This window comes from Mauremys reevesii, linkage group 12 (assembly GCF_016161935.1).
Source record: "Mauremys reevesii isolate NIE-2019 linkage group 12, ASM1616193v1, whole genome shotgun sequence".
In the NCBI taxonomy this organism is placed as follows: domain Eukaryota; kingdom Metazoa; phylum Chordata; order Testudines; family Geoemydidae; genus Mauremys; species Mauremys reevesii.
In genome coordinates this window covers 7,434,966-7,452,634 of record NC_052634.1, presented here as the reverse complement: position 1 = coordinate 7,452,634, position 17,669 = coordinate 7,434,966, and the positions used below count along the sequence as shown (strand labels likewise).

The 17,669-nt window shown below is 47.9% G+C and overlaps 1 long non-coding RNA gene across 2 annotated transcripts in view; it reads right to left on the bottom strand.

The window, feature by feature from the left end:
- The window catches only part of LOC120375667, a 65,677-nt gene that overhangs the window by 3,070 nt on the left and 44,938 nt on the right, over positions 1 to 17,669 (bottom strand). For both annotated transcript variants that reach the window (XR_005586677.1, XR_005586676.1), the window contains exon 3: positions 2,214 to 2,475. This is a non-coding gene — a long non-coding RNA (uncharacterized LOC120375667). The remainder of the gene's footprint in view (positions 1 to 2,213; positions 2,476 to 17,669) is intronic.

Below are 17,669 nucleotides of genomic sequence, written 5' to 3'. Positions count from 1 at the left end.
TTACCCAGGAGGTCTGTGGCAAAGCTAAGAGAAGAATCCAGGTCTCCCGAGTCCCAATCCAGAGTGCTACCCACTAGTCCAGTAGCACGAGCCATGTGGATTGGGAATTGCATGCAGCAGCAATACAGCAGCTAGGAAGCCTAGGCTGTCTGGATGAAAGTCGCTCCCGTGCAGAGAGCCAGCCTCAGGTCTATGCAACAATGAAGTTTCATTCAAAACAGAGCTTGAGTGTGCACAGTTCTCATGCTGGCCCTCTGCAGAAGGGTGAACTCCTTCACTTACTAAGGAGGGACTAACTGGCATAGATCACACCTCTACAGGTTCTCCAACTTCCAAACACAATCTGAAATAGTGGCTGACCTTTGGAATTGGGTGTGAACAGAGGCATCTGCCAATGCCACTGCACTTCTTTATGTCTGCTCTCAGTCCCGGTCACGCCCATGCAATCACACTGAGTGCTGGGGAACCATTGACCCTTGAATCTTGGCTTGGATCTCCAGGGAGGCTCCATTTTGAAGCCAGGCTTTCGGTTGTACCCAGGTTAGCAGGTTCATCACTACCCCGAATGGAAGTGAAAGAGCAAGGAAAGAGCCCAGTTCCATGTCACCAGACAACAACGGAGGGCTTTTTCCCTTCCGATGGTTGTTCTGGAGAGCAGGGAAACAGCACATTTCAAGGCAAGGAGGTTATAATGAGGGCACTGATGAGAGCTGCTCTCCTAGGAGACACAGGGCACAAATACCACCAGCTTTTGCTTTATTCTATAGATTTGATTTACTGGTCTTCACATGCTCAAATACACACCAGTAACCTAGCCTTTGCTCCGAGGGAGAAAAGAACCGTAAGCAGCTGCATATGGCTGTTTCCTAGCACCTATCAGCTAGTGACACAGTGTACGAGGCTTAGGCCGAGATGGTCTATAAATGAACAGGAAGACGCAAAGACTGGGGGAGTGGACTGCAGACAATGGTGCTAGACTCCTCTTAAGGAGAGGAGTGGGAAAAGAGCAGGGTCATGATCCCACTCACCTTCATGCTGGCTACCTGAGCTGGGCCTCCATTGAGGGGTGTGACTGCATCATGTGCCCCTGGAGAGGGCACCGTGGGGGCTGCTCAGGCCTGGACTTCCTCAGGGCTCTTGGGGTTATTGTGTCTGCTTCAGGTCTAATACCTTGGGAGCAGCCTCTGCTGTGCACCCCTTGCTCCTATGCTCCCCTCACCCAATGGAGGCAGCATCTAAAAGCCATTTAATCTCTGAGGTACAAGAGCTCGTCAGACACATGGGAGACATCCTATCATGCAGCATGCGGTCCTTGTGTCCTGCCCTGATTGCTCATCCATTTAGCTGATATTTCTAAACACCCACTTCCTCCTCCTTCTCTGGGCACCTTGCCCTTAAGTTGACTAAGCACTTTCCTCTCCTGCTCTGGGCTCATCGGGTTTATTTCTCCTGCACCATTTGAGGAGAGTTCAGCGAGTGGCCACACAAGGACACCCGGACTTTGGGATCACTTTTTCCTCCGGAACTTTCCCTAAATAGCTGCACTGAGCTACAGTAGATTTAGAGCAGGAGGACACAGATGAGGGGAAGGGAACCCAGGATTCTACTCTGCTGGAGAACTGCCGTGCCCGGTTCCTTCACTGAGCATGTGCTTTGGGTTGCTGAAAGCTGCTGGCTAGACAGCCCTGGCGGCTCAGAGTCCTTGGTACATCCACAAAATGAAGAGGTGAGGAGGGAACTCTCTATAGAACCCAAGTGAAGGGCCCATTCTCATGGACGGATGCCTGGGAGCAGAAGGCCACCAAATTCAGTCCATATTGGTCACCAAACACTAATGAGCTGGACTGAAGTTGAACCAGAGACTGGAAGGTGAAGAATTCTCTATTTTAGTAGTATTGCCCTGAAGCATCTACTCCATCATCCCCAATGCTTCATTTGTAATGAAAGAAGTGCTGGGGCTCAAGTCATTTTTTTACTTTCATAACTGACATGGCAAGCCCAGAGGTGCCAGGGCTGTGAACTGCCAAGCCTAGAGGTGCCAGGGGCCAGCCCTGGCAAGCCCTGGCACAAATTAAGCACTGCTCATCCCTTAGCACCCATTTTACAAAGCTACCTGTATGGTCTATGAAAAAAAACAAACCAAAATGGCTTATTCCACTAGCACACTCAGGGCCAGGTTCTGACCTCATACACTGGTGTGAATCCAAACTTACACAAATGTGTGACTGAGAACAGGATCCGGTCCCTTCCATATTTCTGAGTTACATCTGCAGACAAATCTATCAGGTTCTTGCTATGGTTAGCAGCACTGCGGAGCCGACAGAGTGACGGGAGGGCTAGCTGGCTTCTCTCTGACTTTGGGCCACTTCAAGTGAAGTCCTAGTTATTACTGGTGATGGTGGCAGAGGTGACACGAACACAGCTTGATTTGCAAATCCCACGTAGAGTGTGCAGATCTGGCAGTCAGTTCAAATCCTGTTATGGAAGGAAGCAGAGTTCAAGTTACTTTTCATTAATAAAAATAAATTCACTGTTCCTTTAGAATCTTTTTTCCCCGCCCCCAATTTGCTTAAACATCACTTACAAGGTTCCCTGAATGGTATTTTCAAAATGTTTTCCTGGCTCAAAGCAGTGCCCAGTTCTTTGCATCTCTGACCTTTCTACCAACCTACTCTGTGTACCAGGGAATCAAAAAGTTGAGAGGCATAATAGAGCAGAAGCAATTAAACGAACGCTTTCTGGGAGCAGTGGGTTAGACGACTAGCTGGGTGCTTAAGCTTCCGTAGCCAGAGGTCTCAGGTACAGAGTCTCTGACAGTGATTCTGAGGTTCTGACTAAACACAGGTGAATTGAGACATTGAGCTAAGCTTGTGCAAAAGCTGTTTGTTTTCAGAAGTTGCAGTCTCACACGTTGGACAGGACAAAATTGTTCCAGGGCATAATCCTGATCCCATTGCAGTCAGATCTGCAGCTGGAGTAAGTTGCTGTAGTGCCATTCAAGTCAATGAAGCCCTGCTGATTTACACTGGCTAAGGATCTGAGAGACACACTGGAATTTAACAGCTACTGAGTTTGACTTCAGTGGGAGTAAAAGCAGACCCTAGACACTTGTTTAAACTCTGGCCATTTTTAAGGTCCAGCTCTGCAACCCTTGCTGATGTGAGAAGTACAAATAGCTGGTTCATCCCCACCAGTGTGATCAAAATTAGGAGTCCTGTTTTTGCTGTGCTGTGGGGTGTGATGAACCAAGCAGAAAAGGCATGCTCTGAACAAGATTGCACAGTATATTGCTGAGAACCCCAGGGGCCCATCTAGACTAGGGCTCCCAGTGCTGCTAACACCAGTGCAGCTGAACTGGGCTTAGCAACAGTGGGAAATGTTTGCAAAATTCCTCTAGGGCTATGGAGACCATTCCCATGAGTCAGGATGCCTGGTGTGTGTAAGGGCTGCTTTTGAAAGGAAGCGTAGTGAATAAGCATTTCAACCTTGGCCATAGCTCCTGCCTCCTCTTTGGAAGTCTTCAACCACTTCAGGCCAAACTACACTCACCAATTTCAGTGACCTTGCACAAGCGTGTCACTGAGAAATGGATACGTTCCTTTTCCTGCACAGAACAGAAAACAAGAGCATGTCCCTTTCCCTTTGCTCATGATGAGAACTTAGGCCTAGATGCTTTTCTGGTGTAACTTCCATTTTTTGGGAGGGGACTGAACGTAACTTGCCCCTTAGTGGGACAAATTCAGATCAGTTACACCTGGGCAACTCTACTGGTTTCAGTGGTTCTGCACTGGTTTAAACAGGAGATTCAGACTCTCTCTCTCTCTCCCCCTCCCCCAGTCTGCTTCTGTTCCACTCAGGCAACTCACTCCTCCTTTCACATCTGGATCTGACTATCAAACAACAGTCTTTCTGTGAGAGTGGAACTGCCGCCCGCCCACCTCCCCCATGGCTGCATGCTTCAAAGACCCGGTGGGGGGTGTGCAGGGGAGGGAAGGGTAGAGTGTGTGGGGAGAGGGTCAGAAGTCTAGGCAGGTGAAATCTGTGTCTTTCTCCCTCCTTAGCCCAAATGTGTGTCTGTTGGTTTGATAGCAAATACTCCCACGCTCCAAACAAACACTGAGTTACCTTGGTGAAAAACAGCCCCGTTCAAAACACAAGTGCCAATGTCCTCAGAAACAGGACAGTCTTCGTAAAAGATATACCAGTCCTCTGAATCTACAGCAACGGTGCTGGTGCCAAGCAGAGTAAAAACCTTAGGGCTGCCTGTGATGTTGGGACTGCGAGATTATTTGTTTAAACATCCTGCATTCTCATAACAGTATTTGCAGTTTACAGGCAATGGAAGTCTTGTTGACACTGCAGGTTTGCTTCAGTTTCAGGCTTGGTGCAGCTGCAGGGGTGCAAACCCCTAATGTAAACAGGATATGCCACAAATTGTAGTGGTGCAGCTTATCCCAGTTTCAAGCAGGGGCAAGAAGCCTTGGTGCGAACTGTGGCTTTTAGCATGTCTACAACAGGGTTCTGAACTGGGGCGTCTAACCCAGCAGCTGGGTGCTAATGGCTGAAATCCACCGTGTACAGAAAGTTTTGGAGGAAATGTAACTCCATATGATGCAAATCTCACAGGAGCTAGAAATAAAACTGGATGTCACCAAAAAGGTCTAGGAACAGCTGTTCCAGATCAGACCAATGAGTCTCCAACAGTGACTGACACCAGAGGCTTCAGAAGAAGGTACAAGATATCCTGTAGTGAACGTATGAAATACCAGCTCTTAGGGGAAGTTTCCTGCTGACCTTTGTCAGTCAGAGGTTGCCGTATGCCCTGAAGCATGAGGGTTTTGTATCCCTTCTGTTTTATTTCTTTGTCTCACATAACTGTGGAGGGACAGGATATGTCAAGCCAGGTCTTCAACTGGTGTTCACTGATGTAGCTCTGATGACTTCAATGAAGCTATACGCCTGCTATTTACATCTGCTGAGCTTCCAGCCTGAAGCATCACCTGAGATAAAGTTCATTTTATGCACTGCCCAGCACGTACCTTTAGATCTAGACACAACACAAAATGGGGACATGAGAAATATGGGAAAGTCTAATAGTATTGCACTCATCACCATGGTATCTGAGCACCCAGTGGGAGACCTTGTGCCTGGAAGATCTGGTCCTATTCTCATTTATGCTGGTGTAAATCTGGAATGACTCTGCTGAAATCAGTAGAGTTACACTGGAGTAAACTCTCTGGAGATCAATGGAAAACTAGGCCTGGGTATTTGCTGGAATGGGCCTAGAAGTCTCTAACTGGAAATGACCAAAGACTAACTAATGGGATATCAATGTTAACTGAAGCAATATACATTTAACAAAAATGGATATAAATCTATTCCAAGCAAGAAAAGCCTAATAGAAGAGCTACTATAAATCGAAGTGAAGCAACATGGAGTCAGAAGGGACATAAATCTAATTACAAGGTATAAATCTAACAAAAAGTAATATACTGTATATCCAGCCAAAATGATATCCATCTAAGGAAAGCAATGCAAATGCAACACAAGGACCATAAATATAATGAAAGCAATATATAGGTATAATGGAAGCAATCTAAAACCTAACTTGAGTGGTATAAATATAACAGACAGCAACATAAACCTAATCAAAGTGATTTATAAAATGGACATTTTGAAAGAAGGCATGGCCAGCAAAGGATTTGGATAGTTGGAAAGGAGCTGGATGGGTTTACTAGCAATAAAAATATCTGCAGCTATGGAGGATAAAATAAGGTTAATCATCTGTTGTACTACAGGGCATTAGCCAATTGCGGTAGGGGGCAGGAAAGACTCAAGCCCCACGTATTACAATGTAATTCAGGCTCTATTCTGTTTTGTCTAAGATGGGTGCCACAATGGGGTGCAGAGGAGATGAGCATAATGGAAAGGGATAACAACCAATGACTCCAATGCTTTTCCCCTGAAGATCTGAAAAATCTCTACAGCCACTAATACATTTAGCCTTTCGGGAGATGCCTGATTAAATGGGTGTGTATGGGAAAGAACCCAACCCGACGTGTATGTGTGGATTTTATTAATCCTAATACATTCATCTTGGAAGTAGAGAGTTCAGTGTGTGTTTACTGCTGACTCTTGTAATGTTTGCACATGAATTCACTTGAGCCTAGAGTGAAAGGACAGGCACAGATCTCAAAATCCAAATTAACAGACAGGCATTCTGTAGGGTAGGTCTGGTGGCTGCCATCAGAAAATCAACATTGCAAACAGTTAGCCTGCAGGGGAGGCAGTGTGGTCAGGGATTCAGGACTCCTGGGTTCTATTCTCACTCTGCTATGGCCCAGCTATATGACGTTGGGCAAGTCAGTTCCTCTCTCTATGCCTCAGTTTCCCCATCTGCAAAGTAGGGAGAATGATACTTACTTTCATTTGTAAAGTACTTTAAGATCTACAGAAGAAAAGTGCTATGGAAGAGTTATTTACTGAGGGATATGAGAGACCCTGCAGTTTCCTCCTGTGATACCTTCCTGCTATTCATTACCAAATGCTGACTTTTCATGGTGATCACTACTTTCATCTTAGTTTTATGGATATGGAAACAAAAAAAGAGGGCCCGATTCACCATTAACCTGGATATTTCTGTTTTTTTACTAAGCCTGACACCATGGTATCCAAGTAGCTACATTCCAAACCATCATTTACGCCTTTTCAAAATAAGACCAAAAACTACCATTTGATTGATTGGTAGCATTTCACACCCACTGTGCACGGGTGTTAATGATGTTATTGACTCCATGATGAAGAGCAAGGAAGGGGAGAAAAATCAGGCCCAGAGAAATTAAGAAATGTGCCCAGGAACTCAACCTCAGAGCCACTAATAGATCCCAGATCCCCTGACTTCCCAGCCAATGCTTTCAACCCTAGACTCTTCAGGGGATTATTAGCATATTTTCACACCCGTCCAAATTAGCTTTAATTTTTAAAGACAACAGTGTTACGGAAGTGCTAACATTGTACATGTCATGTGGGTTTACAGACCACATCTTTGCACCTGTGTTGGTAGCATTGCACATTTGCATTTGCAAGCCTAACAAAAGCAATCTAACAGGAAAGCAATACAAAGTGATCTCTCTTTTAGAGCTCCCTTTCATTGAATCACCACAATAACCCCCTACAGGGTGTGTATTTAGATCTTGCAATCACACAGTTTGGGTTGTTGAAGGCATTTAGCTTTCAGTCTCCTGCCCTATAACGCACCCAAGGCATATAATTCTAGGGCAACAGGCTCCCCCCTGCCATGTCTCATTGCTATACAATGACAGTATAAGCGTCCATATTGCAATAGCAATCTCACGAATGGGCTGTCCATCCGTTATTCAGTAATGCATTTGGATTGACATCCTGGGGTCTTTCTATATTTCTCATCTCATCCTCTTCTGTAAGGTCACATGGTTATCTATTAGGGTATTAAAGCTATCTCCTTCCATCTCCCCAGAATCTATGGTCACATGGTATAGTTCTCCAGGATTGTATTGTTCTCTTCTGCAATCTGTTGTGACTTTGAAAGAATTTTTGCCCAATTGTGTTAATTTTTTTACTCTAGCAAAAAATGACTTTTTAACTAACAGAAAATTTTTATGAAAAAAAATGTCCATTTTAGTTGAAAAAAATCAGGTTTTCATTGAAAAACAAACAAAAATTCTGAACATTTTCCAGTTTTCAGTAAGCGACACTTTTTGGTTTAAAAAAACCAAAACCTTCTGGTTTTCAGTGTCAATCAATCGATCGAGAGAAAACTGGGCATCTCCTTTTTAACAGAAACCTGACAAATCCAGATAAAAATCTTTCACTTTTGTCAATATTTTTCATGGGGAAAAAAATAAATGCCCAGCCAGATTTTCCCCTCAATTAGCTGCATTTCTAGGCATTTAACTCTAGCCAAAGGGCCCTAGCTGGGATGGTTTCTGAAGTGCAGAGAGGAGAATATGGTGAGTTCTTGTGTGAGGGATTTTATAAGGCTTTGTCTGAACTGAAAGAAGAGGGTATTTTACTATGGGAGAACAGAACTATGTGCAAACTACTTGTCATCAGCCAGGCCCACACTACGAAGTTTTCTCAGCATAGTTTTATCAGTCAGGGGCACGATAAAACCACCCCCGTAAGCACAGCCAGACCCACAGAAGAGTGCTTCTGGCAGCACAGCTCACATTGTTTGCGGAAGTACAGTTACTATGCTGTTGGAAAATCCTCTGTCAGCATACGCTGCACCCACAAAGAGGGGCCGGGCTGGTTTAGCTATCCCGGCAAGGACAAAGCCTTCATTACAACAGTTAGCTTGAGTTGGTACACTCAAGTTACTCAACTCATGCTAGCTCGACTGAGAGCGTGGAATGCCGGGGATTGTCTACACCAGGGACGTGACAGTCAGGGCCGGCTCCAGACCCCAGCGCGCCAAGCGCACACTTGGGGCAGCATTTTGCCGGCAGGGCGGCAGGCAGCTCTGGCGGATCTTTCGCAGTCATTCCTGCGGGAGGTCCACCGGAGCCGCGGGACCAGTGGACCTCCCACAGGCATGACTGCGGAGGGTCCACTTGTGCCGCGGCTTCGGTGGACCTCCTGCAGGCATGACTGCGGATGCTCCACCGGAGCCGCGGGACCAGCGGACCCTCCGCAGGCACGTCTGCAAGAGGTCCCCCGGAGCCGCGGGACCGGCGACCACCAGAGCGCGCCCCGCGGCGCGCCGCCCTGCGGCGGGATTCCTAGAGCTGCCCCTGGTGACAGTGGCATCGTTATGTAGTGTAGATATTATGGGTGAGTCACGACAGTGACGGAAAGGGTTCTTCCATCACTAGTAACTCCACCTCCCCGCGTGCCGATAGCCAGGTCAACAGAAGAATGCTTCCATTGACCTTGCTGCGTCTATACCGGGGTTTAGGATGGTGACAACACTTGGGGGTGTGGATTTTTTTGCAGCTTTGAGTGTCATTACTACGTCAACCTACGTTTTACATGTAGCCCCAGGCTGAAAAGTGACCGCACTGTGAAACATCACAAGCAACAGAGTGGCTGGATTAGCAGAATGATTTCATAAACCACTGAGCAGTTGTAACTCGAGCTGCAGCATCCCCACTGCATTACTAGTTCTAGCATCAGCACCACTTAACTCAAGCCAGAGATTGCGTGTGTGGACGGGTGCCAGGTTAGGGGCAAAACTTGAGTCTAGCTTGAGTTAACACTGCAGTGATGACTAGCCCAATCAATCTTCACTAGGATTTGAATCTGAGTTACTAACACTTCTTTCATTGTTGTTGTTTGCTGTGAAGACCAGGTTTAAGACGGTACATTCTTTGAGGCAGGAGCTGCCTTTTTGTGCTGTTTGTACAACTCTCAGCACAATGGGGGTCTATGATGGGTTCTTTGGTGCTACCACAATACAAATATAATAAATAATAATACCAAATAGCTTTGCTGATTTTCATCAGAAAATTGAAATTCAGAATTTTTCAACCAGCGTTGTTCTAAACTCTCTGAAAAATGAGGTTTTCACATCTTATTTTGAATGCTCAAAAATGGTCCCATTTGGTCATGTTTAACTTGAAAATCTGACCCTTTCACTCCAAGAAACTGTCTTGCTGTCAAGCAAAAAAGTGCCACATGTTTTGTGTGTCATTTCAAACATTATTTGTGCCTGGAAAAAAAAATCAATGCTCATTGGAAAACCTACAACAGTTTGAATTGGTGCAAACATGTGCAGCACCTCCATGGAACTCTAGTGTAAAATGAGGGAATCTGTTAAATTTGATGTCTCCTCAAACTAAAAGATACTTTTTAAAGACAGGGAAGCAGGAAATCTTATTCATGTCATCTTCAGACTCACACATTTTATTTTGTGTGCCCATATTCTACATGGTCTTAAAGTGCTTTATAACTATTCCTTAATTAAATTTTACAACAGAAACCATATGATAGTTGTAACTATTGCTCCATTTTAAAGATGGGGAAACTGAGGTGCACCGAGGTTTAATTCAATGAACATGTTCAGAAGTGTTCATGCCAAGCCTCAATTTTGGGTGCTCGTTTTGACAAACCTTAGGCCTATTTACCAAAAGGTGCTGAGCACTCCAAATTACAACTGAAATCAAGGTGACCTGTGGGCATTCAGCACCTCTGAAAGTTAGGCACAGGTTGTCACAAAGTCGGGGAGCCAAGACACAAGACTTGACCAAAAAGTCACACAGCAAATCCGTGTTAAAACCAGGATCACACCCTAGCAGATCCGATTCCCAGCTCCCTATTCTGTTCACTAGACAATGCTTCCTTCTTTCCTAGCCGACAGCTGTAACGAACCACCCCAGGCACTGAAAAGATGGCGAAGAGGCTCGGTTGCATTCTCTATTGCAGTGGTGTTAATCACGGAAGCCAACAAAGGTACCACTATGGACCAGATTCTGATATCTTTACTGAACAGTATCTCAGGCCACAGTTAGTCCCATGGATGAAATCAGAGGAACTACTCATACTACTCATGGTGAGCAAGACTGTCAGTATCTGCCCTATGGATTTACCCCAGTGCAAATGAGAGCTGAATTTGGCCCATTGCCTTTCGCAAAGATTCACCGCCAGTGCTGTTTCTCATCCAGCATTCGCTGGGAGCATTGCATACGGAATTAAGCAGAGGTGCCAAAATAGTCATTGGGATATAATCAGCAAATGAAAGCCCAGAAGCACCCAACTTCATTAAAACTTTTCCAGTTGACTACATGAGGATTAGGGGTTTCTAGGGACTGTGCTCTCTGTTATTCCACATGCTCAGTTATAAAGTCTTGTGCAATCTACTCACTGGCAGTTACAAAGCCATAGCCAGGTCTACTTCCTCACGGACAGTCCCAGACCTGTGCTGGGCAGTAAAGCTCACTCCGCTCAGCTATAAACCCCTGAACTATGCAGTGACTTAAATATTTCTAATAGTTTCCTCTGGAAAAATTCTGGGAGGTCTGTTGAGTGCCCTGGAATAGAAAGAGCACATCTGTCAGCGTTGGACCCGAGCAGAGCTAAACCAAGGAGCCAGAGATGCTGAGGATCTGGAGTCTCTCTCACACAGAGACACAAAATCATACACGAATGCACACTGCAAGACGCAGGCCCCCACCCATGCAAGTACACAGATACTCACCCAGTCTCCCGCATGCAGTGCACCAAGATACACACGCTGCACAAGGAGACACACAGACAGACATACTCCAAGACACATCTGCTGCACCCTGAGCTAATCACGCCACACTGAGATGTACCCACAGACGAGACATACAATATGCACACAGCCTTCCCCTCTGTATAGCAGCCATTCCCTCAGCCACCATTATGAAAACATGCCATTCGCTTTTTTATTGCCATTCACATTGCCAATCCCAGCCCACAGCCCAGGTAATGGCCCAGGCCCTACGCCAGGGCTCCCTCCTCAAGTTAAGCACTGCTGCTCCCAGAATGGGGATGGCCCACTATATCTTCTCTCCCAGGGAGTGGCATACGCCTGCCTCTTTTCCCAAAGAATCTAGGTACTGCTGAGCATTGCTCCTCCGCAAACCCCTGGGAAAAAAAATACCCAGCTCTACCCACTAATCTCCCAGTTGGGGCCAGCTCCCGTGTCATGCTGCCTCTCCTCTGCGAACGCACGAGCAATTCAGACGTGCGGCAGCCCCCTTTTCCGGGTATGGAGTCATTGTTTCCAAGCCGGCGGTAATGTGAATTCATCCCGAGAGGCCTGGCTACCTGCAAAGTGGCAATAGCCCGGCAGTGCCAGCCGCAGGTAAACACAAGCAGGGATTGTACCAGTGACATCTCCCTGCCGTAGAGTCCATGCTGCCTGGATCCTATTGTGCTTAGAGGCTGGGAGCGGGAATGGTGGCGCTGGAGTCTTAGTGTGTGTGGCTCAGACTTGGGAGCTTGAATCCCAGCATTTGGGAATGGAAGAAATTGGGAAACTCTGGTTGGGGAGCAGAAGGGAGGGAGACTGGGGAAATGAGGACACTGCCAAGGGGAAGGGCACGCTGGCTACACCTTAGCTTTATGTGGCTGACGTCCCGCGAGTGGGAGCCGCTGTGTGCTTGGTACAAGGACACAATGGGCTTGGCACAGAAGCGTGAGGTCTTTGGGGCAGGTTCTTGCTGTTCTGTGTTTGTCCGGCACATAGCATAGTGGGGTCTTGGGCCAGGACTGGCGTTTCTTGGTACTCCTGCAGGCCAAACAGAATGACCAGGGGCTGGAGAGAGAGATTTAATGAACTATGATTAAAACATCTGTAGCTTGGCATGGTGACTGCCAGTGAGGACAACGACCAAGGAGGGGCCTGATAGGTGTGCCTGAAGAGGACAGTACCAAGGGTCCAATCCGGCACCCCTGCCTCACCTGAGGGGTCCCAGTGACCTCAGTGGGGACTGCTCCCATAGATGAGAGATGAAGGAGTGCACACCCAGGGGAGGGACTGGTTCGAGTGGATCCACATAATTAGGAGGAACAGGATGCAATGGAGAAAGGGGACTGTCAGAGCCCAGGATGTGGGCGGTCATGCCCAGTGGTTAGAGCAGGAGTCGGTGGTCAGGAATAGAAGCCCAGGGTCAGAGTCAGAAGCCAGATGCCCAAACCAAGGGTCAGAACTGGAGTCAGAGGCCAGCTGCCAGAGCCAAGGGTTGAAGCCAGAGTCAAAATTGAGGAATTGGAGCTGAGGCCCAGAGCTGGGTTACACGGAGTGAGGCAGGGCTGGATCAGAGGCGGGAGCTAGCACAGACATGGGCAAATGCTTCGAGTGGCCACCGAACTGCTACGGCTGGGCTTAAAAACTGGTTCTGCTGATTCTTCCTAGCAATCAGGCAGGGTAGCCAATGAGACAGCTTACTACAGGCCAGCTGTGCTAGTCAGGTTGCCTGGAGACTGGTTCTGCTGCTGGCTCTAATTCCTGACAGGAGCATTTTGGGCTTGGCGACACGCATGGGAAAATTAACCGGGAATTTTTCAACAAAACTTTTCTAGGATTCAACAAAAACCAAACCCAAACCAAAATCAACTTGTCATGGAAACATACAGGTGTCAATGACATTTTTTGCTGAGAAGATTTCTCAGATCCAAGATGGAATTTCTGGTCAACATTTATATGAGAGACACGCTGCCCCAAGATAGCCAAGAGTCCTGTGATTAGGACACTCTTGCGGGATGTGGAAGACCCAGGTCCAAATTCCTGTGCTGCTAGATTCAGAGTCCAAGTCCCAAGTGAGTACACTAATCACTAGGTGATTGGCTGTTCTGGGTGGGACTCCCCTTCTCTCTCTGCTGACTGAAAAAATTCAAATGGTCTAGTCTCATTTCGATGCAGAATGAAAACTGTCGAAACCTGGACATTTTTTACAAAATAGAATTCTTGTTTTCCGGCCAGGCCTGTGAAATAGCTATTGTGGAATAGCGCCACATGTGGACACTATGTTCTGGAACAAAAGTCACTTTATTGCAAAATAATGAAGGCGCTTTCAAGGTGGAGTAATTACTCTGGAATAAATTCACTTTTATTTCAGAAGTTTCCACACTGGGAGCTATTTTGGAACAGCAATTCCAGTCAATTGCTCCATCTCTCAGCTGAATATCGGATAAACCTCCTGACAGCGAAACACCAAAGATTGGAAATTTCTCCACAGAAGACTGAGTGGGAGCATTTAGAACCAGACAGGACAAAGCAATAGGACCTATGTTGTCAGAACAATCTAGCCCTGGGCTCAGTTGTGTGTGCATGCATGATGGGACCAAAGCTGGAAGAAAATTATTTGTTGAAACTTCACCCCTCCCCGCCCAGTACAAATAGCTTTTACAGTAAATGGGAATTTTTGTGAAAACATTTCTGGTTTTGTAGAAAATTTGAGGGTTTTCATTAAAACTCACACACACACACACCCACCCACCCACCCACGGCCCAAAACTGAGATTATTATTATTTTTTATATTGTTTTGCAACCCTCCTCCCCAAAAAACAACAGCAAAACTTTAAAGGAAAACACTGATGAAAACAGAAACATTTCTACAAAACCCAAAATGTTCACAGGGGAAAACAAAACACAACAAACAATCCCTGACCTGCTCTAGATCCCATGCACCTGTGCTTTCCCCTGCCCCGGTGAACCTGCAGACCTGATCCTCACTTCTGCAAAAGCCCTTTCACCGCTATAGCACAGCAAAAGGCCCTTTAAGTGGGTGAAAACAGCCCTAAGAGAATAACCTCTGTATGGCAGGGCTCTACACCAACCCAGCTCCCCCCCCAGGTTTAAAGGGCAGGTAAGGAAAGGAGAGAGGCATGGCTGGAGCACACTGCGTGACAGCTCTTCTCTACTTCTCAGGGTATATCTAGACTGAAACCACCAGAGCTAGCCATAATCTAGGTTGCTCGGGTCCGAGAGCAGCGAAGCCGCATCAGCACAAGTTTCAGCATGAGGTAACCCTGTGAACAATTACACAGCATTCAGGGAGTGTCCGTACAGCCAGTGCTGAGGCTCACACTGTTCTGGAACCCAAAGCTAACTCAGCGATGTCTACTCGAGCTGCCGTCACACCCTGTGACTGCAGTATAGACATCCCCTCAGAGACCGTGCGGGGTCTTGTCACAAGGGTATAAGCTAGAGCAGCCTCGGGGTTGCTCCAGCTTACATTGGGGGCTGCACAGCCCCAGAATATTGGGAGCCCATACATGGGTTCAAGTCACCTTCACTCCACTTACCCAGCGGAGCAATGAGGATTGGGGACCATTGACTGTAGTGGAGGTACAGCTGATTTACACTGGAGTCAGTGAGAGGAGAACCAGGATCCCAAGTCCTTTAGGTAGAGGAGGGGAGCTCATGCTGAAATAGGCCATAGCCCAGATGCTGTAGGGTTAATCAAAGGCATGGGAGGGGCATAGCTGGGTCAATTCCAGACCTGGGTGCTTGCTTAACTGATTGATCACAGCCCTGGTCCAACTTTTGTTATAAACTTTCCTGGATGCTGCCAACAATCCAGCCAGCTGGAGACTATAGAAAGAAATCGCCTCCAGGCTGGGTCTGTGCAGTCAGTCACCCCTCTCCCTGCCCCCGTCTGTTCCAAAGACCTGCCACTCTGGCTGCAGCTCCCAAGTCCCTGAGTCCACGTGTCTCACCCCCCAGCCCATCTCTCTCCCCCTCCATGCTCAAGGTCCCACCCCCATCCATGTGCAAAGGAAGCTGGAGACTGAACAAGAGACAGTCTGTTCCTCATTGAGGTCATCCTGCAGCTCCAAGCTTGTTGCTGATGTGGCATTTTGAAGCCCGAGCGAAAAATCCCTTCATCACCGTTCAGCTGGCCTTGATGGCAATGCTCCTGGGAGACTGAAAGTGAGAGACGCACAAGGCCAGCAAAGGAAACCTAATGCTGCCAGGTCCCCTTCTCCCTGAACTCCCACACCATACACTGGCAAGCAGCCAGCCAGGAGCTGGGCCAGAGTTTCAGAAGAGTGTTTTCCTTCTTTCTAGTCACTTACCAAGGTTCCCCCCCGCTTTTTTTTAAGCATCCCCAACCCTTGCCCCCCTCCCCCCAATTATTTCAAGCTCAGGGGCTTCCCCAAAAGCTCTTGTCCTGCCTCCTTCATTTGTGATCTCATGCTCCCTGTGATTCAGCAAGGCTCCCCTACTGCCACAGTGTCTCTAACAGCCCTGCTTTATTAAGAGCAGCTGTTGAGTGTGGGTCAGTTTCACAGATTGCAGTGAAAACTCACAGCTGGCTGAGAACTCCCTGTTGCTTTCCCTTCCCCTCCCCCACAAATCTCTATCAAGGGGCAGGGGTGTAGGGAAGGAAAGACGAAGGGCCCTCTATAAACTCTGTCGCAGCCTGGTCAATGCTTCACAGCGCCAAAGGCAATGCTTTGCCTGCAGCCTCCTCGCTGCAGAGAAGAGAAGAGTGGCCCCATGGAACAGTTAGCTAAGCAGCGATCTTGTCCCTGATTCCAGGCGAAGGCGCTCTCTGCTAGGGCGGGAGGCACTCTTCCCACACTGGGCTGAAGCCATTCAAAGTTGAGACCTGGATTCTCCAGATCCGGATGTCAAACACCCCACAGTTCGAAGGGGTTCAGATCAAGAAGCGGTGTGGTTTGGGGCCTACCTTTATGTTGGACCAACACCTTTTACACAGACCGTGATGCATAACACGACTCTTTATGTGTCTGACCCCAGTGGAGGGTGAACGCCTGAGAGGAGCACAAAACAGGAATGAGAGACTGAAGGAGCTACTGCTGGGAGGAAACCACTGTCCCCACTAGCACTCCAAGGGCGCTGGCAGAGCAGCTCACGTTGCAGGCAGCCACAGGACGCTGCTGAGAGGAAGCTCACAGCACCAGAGTCCTTTTGGCTGTCCTTGGCACTTATTGTTTTCTATAAGCACCTTGTCCTGTCCTGTGTTTGTTCATCCCTGGGTGCAGCGGGTGTGGGTTGTGGGTCAACGGCCTTGATTCTGTATTGCACAGGTAGAGAGGGCCACACGAGGGGCAGGGGTCCTGGCTGACTGTTAGCTATGGAAACACGTATCCACAGGAGGACCAAAGTGGCTCCTCTCAGTTTGGTCATTTGGAAGAAGGAGCTGGAATGGATTCTTGGGCCCACCTAGAGCTGGGGATGCCGAGGCAGAGTATGGACCGGATTACTCTGCCCTCCAGGCGTGAAATCAGCTTGTACCTGCGGGAGGGGAATGTCAGCATAGATTCTTAGCCCAGCTGGGATGGATTGTGGGCTCCAGTCCCTGGAGGCTGGATTTCTGGGCCCACTGGAAATGGGTTTTCACAACCCAGCTGAAAAGATCAAACACTACAGGCCTGACTGGTGGGGAGCTGGGCACCTCCAGCTCCATTGATGGAGTGGGTTCTCCTGGCTCAGTACTTCTGTAAATCAGGCCCTATTTGCCAAGAACAATTCCCTCTTTCTGCCCCAGTAACTGGTCCCAGGAGATTGGCCATAGCAGATCAGCAAGAGAGGCCAAGATTCATGCAATGATGCTTCCAGACCATGTGTCCAGTCTGCAAAAGTCTCCTGAAAAGCAGGCGCTCTCCGCCTTTTCCACAACACAATTCCCTTTTCCATACTGGGACCCTGTCCCATTTACTGATATGAGAAAGGCCAGGTGGTCGCATGCCCCTGACTCCTGTTTGCGACCCCCAGGCTTAGCACCCCTGCCCTAAACCATAGCTATGATCCAGCTGTTGGGATGGCTGGATCTGTACCAATACCTGGGGGACTGTCCTGAGATCTGAAGCACCAGGATGCCATCTGGCCAGTTTATATCAATGATGGGGCCTCGAGCTGCTGGGGGTGGGGAGAGAGAGTGTATATGCGTGATATGTATCTACACATGTGTGCACACATGGAAATCCAACTCCTGCATCCTACAGCCACAGAAGATGGGAAGGGTGGGGCCAGACTGAGTTGCTGGGTCAATGCCGGGTCTGTAGGGGCAGGTCAGGGTAAGCTCTGGATCCCTGAGCACTTGGCTGTAGGCTGGTGTCTAAGGCTCACCGTTCTTGGCATGGATTGTATGTGCATGAGAAGAGCTAGCTTTTGCCCTCTCTCTCTCTCTGTGAGCAGCCCGAGCTGAAGCCCTTCCCCGCAGTCACATGGGGAACATGGCTCCGTTTCAAG